General features: G+C 36.2%; 1 long non-coding RNA gene across 1 annotated transcript in view; it reads left to right on the forward strand.

Moving 5' to 3' along the window:
• Positions 1–11961, forward strand: part of LOC133216438 (uncharacterized) — a 63376-nt gene extending 51415 nt beyond the window's left edge. Inside the window, exon 3 of the long non-coding RNA XR_009726637.1 lies at positions 11924–11961. This is a non-coding gene — a long non-coding RNA (uncharacterized LOC133216438). The remainder of the gene's footprint in view (positions 1–11923) is intronic.
• The last annotated feature ends 292 nt before the right edge of the window (positions 11962–12253 follow it).

The raw sequence follows: 12253 nt of genomic DNA on the forward strand, positions 1-12253 counted from the left end.
GACTGGAAATATTCCTTATGGCTGTCGTGCTCCGGGTATTTACAGATAAGTACAAAAAAAAGAAACAGTATTACAAGTTTCATAACAGAAAGATATCTCAATGCTAACAGGCTGTAAGGATATGCCTAATCCTTCTAAGAAACTGATGATAGTTTTACTTTTTTTTGAAAAATTGTGCTGTAGGAATTGAATTTCAGCTACTGTTTGTTTCACACAGACCACTGAACAGCAAGAAGGCCATTTGAAAAGAAATGATTCTATATTGCCAGATCAGTCCCTTGAGCTAACTGAGTTTTCATGTCAGAATGAAGAGAGAAAACCAAGGAGTGGAAAGGAATGTTTAAAAGGTTATGAAGGACATAGCTTGGATACCTTGTAATACTAGAGACAGCATCTCATGTGTGATTGTAAAGCCTGCATCTGTGCTGGAGAAATAGTGAGTAACTACTTCCAATAAGCTGTGAAGATATGAGGGTAAAAGAAAAATTAAGTCTTAATATTTGCACCAAACCAGTTACAACTAATGTGCTCAGAGTGATAGAGCCTATACAGTAACTAGGATAGAATTAGATTTAAAAACAAACAAGCAAGCAGTCAAACATAAAGCCCTGAAAGCTAAATATGCATTTTATATTATGTTCATGTTTTTCAGGGATCAGTTAAAAATCATTTTATATCCCATTCATTGGAGACCAATTGGAGTCAACTGCATGTAATGCCTGTCCAGACTCTGGCTTTGTCCCTTATACCATAATTTTGGGGACTAGTATAAGAGAGATTCACAGATGGAGGAATTTCTCCTGTGCCTTATCGTGTAATCACTATGGTTAGTTAGAATGAATGAAGTGACAGAAACCAAAGTTCTACATACTGTAACCTTCCCTTGGGGGTTGTGTATTTTGAGAAATATATTATTAATCACTTTTCTTCCCTGATTCTTTCTAATGCCATTTTTAGATCACTGATTTGTCCTTTCACAGTCAATATGTTTACATTCAGAAAACACTGCCACCCCCCCCCCCCCCCAGCCTGACCAAGCACCGACCGATACCTCCTCCAACCCTGCAGTACACTAGCCCTTCCGGGTAACTCCCACTTACCTCCTGGGCATGATGTGCTGTGGAATGGAATACCTCTTTGGTCAGTTTGGGTCAGGTGTCCTGTCTCTGCTTCGTCCCGGCTTCCCCTCCTCCCTGGCAGAGCATGAGGCTCACAAAGTCCTTGGCCAAACCAAAACATCATTTTTATGAGCTCTGTTCCCAGCCCGAAAGTCAAAACACAGCACTGCACCAGCTACCAAGAAAGAGAGAAATGACTGCTACTGCTAAACCCAGGACAAGGGCACATGCCGTAAGCAGTCTAATGGTGAGCAAGATTGATTTCAGAAGTAAAAAAAATAACTGTCTTAAAAGGCATTTTATTTGTCTTGATTCTGATAATCAATTCACAATAGAATATAATTATTCTGATAGCCTGCCCCAAAAATGCAGTCTAAGGTGCATAAAATTTTGTAGCCTGTCAATCGTTGAAATAGAATTCTGATGGTATACATGTAATTATGCAAGTTTGAAAGTCCATTTGAAGGTCCAATTGTGTCTATTGTGAAGGCTGCTGAATAGTAGCTTAGCAATGACTTATAAAGATAAACCTCTACCTTGGAAAACCCAGCAGCCATTTCTGATCATCTTCTCACCTGACACCTAAAATACACATAACAATAACTACCACGCAAAATAGATACACAGATAGAAATACAGTTTATTGACATTTAGATTTGTTTTACACATGCCCTGGGTTCAGCAGTAGCAGTCATTTTTCTCCTTCTTAGTAGCTGGTGCAGTGCTGTGGTTTTGACTTTCAGCCTGGGAACAGCACTGATAACACCGATGTTTTTAGTTGCTGCTCAGTAATGTTTACTCTGGCCAAGGACTTTCTGAGTCTCATGATCTTCCAGGGAGAGGGGGAAGCCTGGACGAAGCAAAGACAGGACACCTGACCCAAACTGACCAAAGATATATTCCATACCACAGCACATCATGCCCCGGATGTAACTGAGAGCTACCCAGAAGGGCTAGTGCACTGCGGGGTCGGGCTGGGTATCGGTTGATGCTCAGTTGAGCTAGGAGTTACCAGTCAGTGGGTGGTGAGGTGTTGTATTCTCTTCCCTTGTTATTTCCCTTATCATTATTATTATTGGTGGTAGCAGTAGTGGTTTTTATATAAACCTGTCTCTCTCTTGGTTTAAACACAGAGTAAGAAGATGTATTTTACTATAGCTTGAAGAAATCTTGGAATCCAGCTTTAGGTGACTAGTTGAAGTAATGTTGTTTGTTACCTAACAAAAATGTTAGATATGTTCCCAAGTGGGCGTGATTCATTTTACCTTTCTGGTAATCACCTAAATTCCCTGTAACGTCCAAAGAATGAGGCATCCACTCTCCATTGGCTAATGGGAAGATACATATGTCAGAATGGTCCTGTAGGCATGTACAGGATAAATCACCTTTTGAATAGAAATGTCAGATAAGGTAATGTAATAAAACAGTATAGTGGCAGCACTGCCTATCTTTCACATAATAGTCTAGTTAATTGAGGCAATTCCTCCTGAAAGTGGAAAAATTCAATTCTGTGTTTTCTTTACCTGACATTGAATTTGACTTTACTGTAACCAGGTATCATGGAGCCAACAGAATCCCCAAAAAACCCCAAACCCAAACCAAACAAAAAACCACCAACAACTGAAGGCAAAACCAGTAAGAAAAAGCAGTTACTGTGTAGTACATAGGTCAGACATTTGTGTGGTCAAAGAGGTCTAAGTCTATGTTTCACTACTGAGAATGTTTTTGCTGTTTATTCAATATTCATCTAATGTAAACTGAATTCAGGGGAATGCTGTTGGGAGCTCCAGATTACTATTCTGCTATGTTTCTTTAAACATTCTCAAACCTAGGGTGAAAGCTCAGGTTTTCCCACATTATGTATCAGTGTTTTTATCATGAGACTATTTTTCCAAAACACAGTCCACAAAATAGGTGTCTGTTTTCCTAAACCTGAATTTCAGTGCTGTTCTTTTTAAGAGGCAGACATCCGTCTCCTCAGAACAAGCAGGTCTGATCATGCCTGGGTAACACAATTAGCTTTTAGCTAAAAGGGGGGAATTAACAGGGTTAGCTAGGTTAGCTAACCTAGAAATTGGGAAGACTAAATAGCTATTTGACACTAAGTGAGTTTTAGGCATACACGCCCTGACTGAACTTTCCTTTATCTGTCACCAGAAATACATATACATCAGGGAACTGAAGAGTTTTTAGAAATGGGAGGAATTGGGGAATGAAACATATTTTTTGAGATAGGAGAAAAGGTGCTTTAGTCTTTTACCTTCCTGCTCCAGAATAATAGCTGAATACTTCTTATCAGCTCTGCCCTATTAGTGACGGAAATACAAAAGCTTTGTAAGGCCTCTTCCATTTGCTTTGAAAGTAGAAATAAAATTTCACCAGAATTTCATTCTGGTATTCTAATTTTGCCTTCATTAGTCAGGTATTGTAATAGTACTTACCATGACAAACTCTATTGGTTTAATGCAGATATGTATAATAGACTTTTCACTTTAAGTCCTAATTAAATGAAATTAATCAAATATTCATTTCCATTTCAATATAATATAGCTAATTTCTGAAATCATGCTTATAAAAACCAGCAAAAGAGTTGTCCACAACACATAAAATAAGATAGGGGTGCTGAAACTATGGATTTGTTTATAAGAAATTACATATGGTGAGCTTTATTTTTTGTGAGCTACTCCAGAAACTTCTCTCCAGCAGTTCATAGAGCCTTCTTTGCACAGAATGTCTTTGCAGGACTAAGACATTCCATGTTGCAGACAGAGCAAGGGTTAAGGGAAAAGATACGAATTATTTAGATTTATTACTGGAACAGATTCAAACATATGAAGTGCAACCTTGCTTGTATATACCAGAGGGAAGTTGTCCTGGTTTTGAGGGAAATTTGTATGGGAGACTCTTCATCAGGGACTGTAGAAATAGAACAAGAGGTAATGGGCTCAAAGTAAAGCAGGGGAAGTTCATAGGTATATAACTTATATAACTCTATAAATTCACATGATTAGATATAAGGAAGTTCTTTACTGTGAGGGTGATGAGGCACTGGAACAGGCTGCTCAAAGAAACACCAAATGCTCCATCCCTGTCAGTGTTCCAGGCCAGGTTGTACAGAGCCTTGGGTGACGTGGTCTGGAGTGAAGCATCCCAGCCCATGCAGGGGAGTTGGAAATAGATGATCTTAAGGTCCTTTCCAACCCCAATTGTTCTATGATCCTATGACCTAATGATTAAAAGGCTTCGACATTTAATGTCATGTTACTAGTAGTCTGTGAAGCATTAAAGGTTTTTTTCAATCTCTCAACATCTTTTATGGCTTTTGAAAATGGAAGTATAATCAAAATGTTTATTTAATGTTTATCTATTACTTTCAAATTTTGAAAAAGAAATTACAAGAGAAATAGGAGGAATTACTATTATCACCTTTTCTATTATTATAAGTAAACAGAAGGTACATTAATTTTTTATTTTGAATTGTATTTATTAGATTGACATATAATTTGTCCTCATTCTTAATCTTGAAATGTAACTCAAGCATTCTGAAGGTTTGAAAAAAATTAATCCCATATATTTTATTCTTAAACTTCAAAATAATATGCAACATGGCTAGAAACTGTTAATTCACACACTAGGAACAAATTTGCAGCAGAAAATGTAGTTCAGAAAAGCATGAAGGACCATGGTATTAATTTAATATGATTACAGATTGAAATTCAAGGGGGGGGAATAAGGGTAACTTAATTTACATTTTGAAATGAAAATGAACATTATAGATTTTTTTCCTATTAGCTTTGATACAAGGAAAGTGTCTACATCTATACCACATTGCAAATCTTTAAATCAGCTTACAAGAAATAGTGTTTTGATTGGTAAAACAATCTGCTAATTTGTGACATAATTAAATATGCATATTCTATAAAAACTCAAAACTCTAAGCATGTTTAATGTAATTTAAATGACACTTATTTTGCAACTCCAAATATGATATTAATAAACTGAGTAATTTAGAACTAATTTACATAATAAGTGTATATACTTAGAATCACACTTTCATCAAAGAGTCACAGGAAACCTTTAATTGCTAATGAATTTTAAGGAAGCAAGCAAGATAGAAATACAATTTCAAGAATAATCCTAACAATGGCCAGTAATACATATGAAACTTAACTGTATGAAACTTTATAATGGACATGTAAATTATGTTAAATACAAACAATAATTTTAAAATATTTTGATAACCCATGCCTATAATTTTTGGTTTGCAGACATATTTCCAAATTTTGATTTTATAGTTGAGATGCATTTAACTATATATTTGAAAATATCAAGTCATAAGAATATTAAGAAGTGTCTAACTTCTGAGATTTCAAATTTTTTTTTATATTGCTAAAATTTGAGATGCATGAGAGCTCTCCTTCCCACTCCCGGCATCTCCTTTGCAAGTATTCCATTCTAAATAATTGAATAAATAAAGAAACAAGTAAATAAATAATTGCGTTAGAGACTTAATTTTCTTAAAATTCTAGGAATTTGGACTTCAAAAAATTGTTAAATGTAGGATGATTCATGATAAGGACATGCACAGTCACAAGAAAGGTGTACGATATAATACTGCTCCTGTGTGTGTAAAATTACTATTTTTTTGTCATCATTAAGAAGGAAGAAAAATTAATTTAGTAAATAAATAGTTCTTTCAAGCCATTCTTCTGCTGAATGAAATGATGATCCCTCTGGTTAGTGAAATTCTACTGTCTCAGCTAAAAAAGTAATAATGAAGTGCTTTCCAGTAATAGGGATAGGGCCTTCAAATTGCTCATTAGCATGGTTTTCAAGGTTTCAGTTTATACATGCATAAATTAATTAATTAATTAAACTCTCAGTACAATGCTTGAATACTATTTTAGGTATTTCTTTCACTCATGTTTCATATTTAAGAAATTAGAAAACTTGACAGTAATTGTTTATGTTTCCATGAGAGGAAAAAAGGGAAAAGTTAATTGTTTTTATGTCTTTTGGTGTCCTGGTATTTCGTTCCAGGTGCTTTGTTCACTTAGCATGCACAAACTGGAGGAACTGCAGCTTGAGCTGTGTCTGGAAATAACAGTAGTGAATAAGATAGGGAAAGGAAGACCTGGAGTGATGACAGACTAATGGGGCTGGCACAGCATAATTGGAACCACAGCACAAAGTGCAGCACATCACTACTTTACAGAGAAGGGTTCAAAATGATACACAAAACCTGTCTGTTAGGAAGTAACTGCTGATGAGACTACAAACAGTAGGAAATACCACAGTTTTTCAGACCTCTATTAATTTTATTCATTCTGTTTTCCTACTGGATCTTTACTGGCTTTGTATTGGTCAGGGAAGGTTTGGATAATGAATTTCTGCCTCCAAAGGTCATTCAGATCTCAAAATATGGAATAAAATAACTGCAGAGAGTTGAGCTGTACTTACTGCAGAATCTAAACACCTGCAACGGTCTTAGTTTGTTACAATCATTAATGTTTTGGGCTTATCTATAACATCAGATAGCATGAAAGTAGAAAGGACAACAAACTAGTTGCCTTAATGTGATTTTATCTTTTTGTTTAATTTGCTTCCTTTGCAGTCTTGATATCAAATTCTCTTTTGAAATCTAGATGGACAGATTTCAGATTGAATAGATTGAATTTCTATTGTAATACCGTTTGGCACATGACAAATTATTACTGAGAAACTCTAAAAGAAAAGAGGTGTCCAACAGCATCAGTGTATTTAATGGTTTGTCAGCATTTCTATTGTAAACCCTGTATTTGATGTTTTCCTTATTCTGTTGGCTTGATACAAAGAATTGAGGATATCAGCTGAAATGTAGTTTATTAAGACAGACAAAAGGCATGAAAATTGGTAAATTGATTCTGACAGTAAAGAGTCAGAGATAACAAATTTCTAAAACGATTGTTACTAAATCTTTACTCACCAAAAATGCTATTAGGCTTTCTCATGAAGAACAATACTAGTAGAGACAAAACATACACTTGTTCTAATCTCACAGTTACTTGATATTGTAACTAGCATAACAGAATCATTATGGATTCAGAGAAAGTCCAGGAACTTACTGTATGTATTCTGTATTGACTTCTACCTACTCTAAGTTAAAATGTGTATGGCAGGCCTAGTCATGCTTGGTTCAGTATGGACACTTGTGTTGTGTGTAGGTGGCAAGGGGCTGGTCACAGGGGGGCTTCAGGTTGACCCCTGTGAGAAAAGGGCCAGGGCTACTGTATACTGGAGATGGTTCCAGCAGGCTCCAAAACAGACCCACTGTGGAACACAGATGATGGAGCCAAGATGACAGAGCCTCTGGGAAAACATGCTTAACAATCCTCACTGCCTGTGCAAAGCAAAATTCTTCACGGGCAGTGACAACTGAGGAAACAAATGTGAGAGAAACAACCCCATAAACACACAGTTCAGAGAAGAGGGAGAAAGTAGCCCCAGTGCCAGAGCAGATATTACCCTGCAGCCAGTGGGGAAGACCATGGACAAGCAGGTATTTTGCTGTAGAATTTGGTGGGGCTCCTCTGGAGCAGGTATTCCTCTTCAGCCCAAGGAGAGGGGCACAGTGGAGAGAATATTCACACTGCAGACTGTGAAGGATCCCAGGCTGGAGCAGGTGGATATATACTGAAGGAACCGTGGACTGTACAGAGCCCAAGCTTGTGCAGAGGAAAAGCATAAGCAGGAAGGAGGGGAGGTAAAAACTCTAATGAACACATCATAACTACCCTACTACATAACTACATTCCATAACCCTGTGCACCATTTGTGGGGGGGAAGCAGAGCAGTCAGTGAAGTTGAGCCTGGGAAGGAGTTGAATGAAGTGAAAGTGTTATTTTAATTTATCATTGTCTCTCATGATACAAATCTATTTTTATTAGCAGTATGAATCTTTTTTTTTCCCCCTGTTTTGACTGTGTCAGTAACTTGTAAGTGATCCCCCTGTCTTAATCTCAGCACTTGAGTTTTTCCATCTTATTTTCTTTTCCTGCCCCATTGAGGAGAAAGAATGAGAGAGCATCTGGGTGGGGGTCTGACAGCCAGCCAAGGTCAACTCACCACAATATTCTATTTAGATTCCTGTTTATGAATGCTTAAAATATTAACTTTTGTTCTACTAGTACAAATTGTCTTATATATGATTTTCTAACCTTTCTAGAGTTTTGACTATGATTTGGACACTTTGACACTGATATTAAATAGTTGTTTCTAGCAACAGTAATTTGGTTTATTTCTGAAAAAATAATAATCGAACTCCGTATTTTCTTCAAAACATTGTAGGTTAGAATATGTAACTAAGAAAAGACTGAAGTTTTCAAACTTATGTGTGTAGATTAATTTCTGTATGACTTTTTTCCTGGGCATTTATATTATAAGCATAATAATTAAGATTTTCAAAGTCACAAGTGATTTTTAGTGTCTGAATCAATTAACTCTGGGGAAGCTGATTTCTGAAAGGCATCTATCAGCCTTTCATTAAAGGTTTTTAAAAAATTCAGATTTGAGTACCTGCTTGGAAAGGACCTCAGAAGATCATCAGGTCCAACCTGTTGTGGGAAAGAGCCTAGATGAGATTATCTAACAACCTTTCCAAACATATCTTGAAAATCTTCAGAGATGAGACTCCACCATGTCGCTGGGGATGCAGTTATGCCAAATTATTGTTCTCTATGTTAAAAGAACCATTTTCAGGTTGTAGTGCTGTCCTGAACAGTTGAGATAAGGTTCATGACATTAGATAGTCATGAGCTGTCTAGTCAGGCCAGAGGGATTATTATGATAAAATCCCTGGTTCCTCATCTTTCCACTGGGAGGGCACTAAGCCAATGAAAGCTCCTAATCATAAACACTCAAAGAAAAAACAGGTAGAATTTAGCCCATTTAAATCAAGACATGTCTGAGATTATGTCATTAATATGGAGCTACTTGATCTTTTAAACTACTGTGCAAAAATATCAGGAGTTACTGGGATTTTTGTGGAAACATCTTTCATGGTGCCGTAAATAGTGACAACTAAAACATACACACCAGATTTTATTATTCTAGTCACTATTAGGAGATAGTATTCCATATGCAGTTTTTATCATCCACAAAAAGCTGTCAGCAATGCTAAAACTTTTATTTCCTTTGACTTTTTTTCATTTCTAATGTAAATCTATGTTTTCCTGTGCTCTATAATACTTATTTTTAAGCCACCTTATGGATGAAGAATTTGTCCTGTTTTTCTGATATGTGATGCTGTCATTTGCTCTCAACTTTGTCTTATCTTTACTCAGTAATGTCTTAATTTTTATTTTGCTGTAATAGGAGTAATACCTTATAGATTTATAGTTACAGCTATATCTATTTAATGATTTAAAGACTCATGAGTAAACAGAACTAATTAATTTTCCTACAGAGGTGTTGGAAAAAGTTTTTACAACACAGTTAAGGATTCACTTCCATACTTATTATTTCCTGATAGTAGCACTAATTTCAAATGAGAGTGCTCTGCCAACATTGCCCTTGAAAACATTTGCAATGTTCTTCATCTTCAGGCTGTTAACAGTGTCCTTTCATGGCTCATTTTACACAGTTTAACATCTTCTCCAGATACCATTGACCCTGGCATTATTGTACATCATCTTAAGCACCATGTAAGTCTCACTGCCAGTTTTAGCCTGGCCAACATCTTTATTTAACTTGACCATAGCAGAATAAATTAATTACTATAGGTATCATCCCCCACCCCCCCACCCCCTCCTGAGCTTGTTGTTGCTTGCTTCAGGGATCTAAACTGCATACTGTATTTTTTGTTGCCAATATATTCTACTTCCTATTTTTTTAATAGTTAAAAATATATTAAATGTGAAAAACTTGTTTTCTGACGTAGTGTTTATTCTTCTTAATTGTTTTACTATCACTGAAAAAAGGAAAAGAATGTGAAAGTCAAGTGTTTATAAAATGGCATGGAATTTACTGTTTAACAATTTTCAGTTAGGCTTGCTTCTTTATGTGACATCTGCAATCAGAAGTACACAATAACCTAAAGGAGGACAATATATCCCACTAGGACCATTTCAGGGCATGGCTTGATGCTTTCTATGAGTTGTTTCAAGAAGAAAAGCATCTTTCTGAATTTAATGGTTCTCTAGGGGTTCACTGAGTTTTGGACCTAGGTATGTTCCCGTTCAGTGATATTTTCTGTCACCCCAGAAGTCAGAGCTCAGATGGTGCAATCTAGTGTCAGTCTTCCTGTTACATTAGGTCTTCATACCCTTATTCAGTAAGTGGTTCTGTGTGCACATCCCCTGATAATGGCTTCCACCTGCTGATAGAATAAATTCCAAAGTTTGACTAAGATTTGTCAAGGGCAAGCAAGTTCAGTAGTAACAGCTGACCACAGAATTTGGCTCTGCTTTTGCCTCCTAGATAGAACTCTCAGATACCAGATTTCTTTTTCCTACACTTGCAATTAAGGAGAATAAGCATTTTCTGTCTAGCCTTTTTGTGTACATTTGGTAGACTGACTCATGTAAGGCCTGACTTAAAACCGTAGAGAGCAGTGGGAAGATTTGCTGATAGGACTACCAGGTCACCAGAATGCCACTGATACGTTTGAATAAAAAGTTTAAGCCCGTCCACATCTTTTGCACAGACAATCCAGCTAATTGGGGTATGAGTGTGTATATTACACCACAAGTCTCTGAATTTCACTCCTGAAACTATGTTAACTGGATAGTAAGACTGAATACAGTCTAGTGCACGTCAGGTGGCTTCTGTGATGACAAACAATGAGTGTATAAGAGGACACATCCTCAGATAGAATATTTGCACTTTAAGGAGTCTGGATGTTCCTCTGGCTCATGAGCAAGGATACAGCTGATTTCATATAACTTCCTTTGATTTATTGAATTAAAAGATATACAAACTGAATGAAAACAAATACAAACTCCCCTACTGGCTAGTTTAGGGAGATTGCTGCTTTCAGTTCAAAGGTTCCACACATAGGATTTATTTTTTGTTTCACATAGCATACTGAATGCTATGATATCATACTTTTGGTGTCTGTCTTTAGGGTGAATTGTCTGTAATTTTAGATCTCTCTGTTTCAGCACCTTATTCTTTAATCTGTAATGCTAAGTCCTTGTCTCCAGGAATTCTAAATAATTCCTGAACATTTTTCAATATGAAAAGCAATATAGGAATGGAAGTTCTAAGCAGCAGATGGAAGGAAGACTAGGACAAAGGAAGTGACAGAGGAAAAGTAGAAGTGACTGGAAAGAGTGGAACAAAGAAATTGGTATAGGAAAACATGGAATAAAAAATAAGAAAGACAAAATGGCCACAACTGAAAATTAAAAAAAAAAAAAAAAAAAAAAAAAAGGATGGTTAAAAAGAAATCAGAAATATTAGGGAAAACCAAAGTAAAAACAAAAAACAAAAATTTGACTACCAAGAAAAAAGGATCATGTACAACAAGTATAGTTTCTAAAAAAAACTTTGTTTAGACAAAATACAAATTAAGCACGCAATTAATAATAGTTGTTAATAGTGTTATTGCCTTAGCAGGACTTTTTGCATTAAATGAAATACTGGCATTATATGGGATTAGCTTCTTTCTTACATTCGTCCAATACTCTCTTTTTAGCATATTCATTCTTGTGTCAGATGTCAATTTTACTCTGCATACAATTATCTGGAAGCTCAGCTTCTTTTTTTGTTATGTATTGTTTCCCATTTCCATCTCTTGAAACTTCTTATGCTTCTTCTTTTGACAGTTAACCCATTTGCCTCTCTGTCTTCCTCTGTGAGAGAGTGGAGGGAACATGGCAAGAAACACTCTGGTAGGTAGGGGAAAGGTTAAGGAAGACTGCAGAAATTGTAGTTACTATAATTCCTCCCTTACCTAAATTTCACAATGAAGAACCAGCTCAAGTATCCCTGCACTATGTTACTGCTGCTGAGTGCTGCTAAGTATGAAGGGCACAGAAGCAGTAAGAGTATAACCCGAACAAGCTCATAGCATTTTGACTATATGTGTATTCATTTAGGAATGGAAGGAATGAGTGCTTACACTCTTTAATAAAGGAGCTGCAACACATTATCCA

This window comes from Neopsephotus bourkii, unplaced genomic scaffold (assembly GCF_033783945.1).
Source record: "Neopsephotus bourkii isolate Nb327-2 ecotype Australia unplaced genomic scaffold, CSIRO-AGI_Nbou_v1 NB_1052, whole genome shotgun sequence".
Taxonomy (NCBI): domain Eukaryota; kingdom Metazoa; phylum Chordata; class Aves; order Psittaciformes; family Psittacidae; genus Neopsephotus; species Neopsephotus bourkii.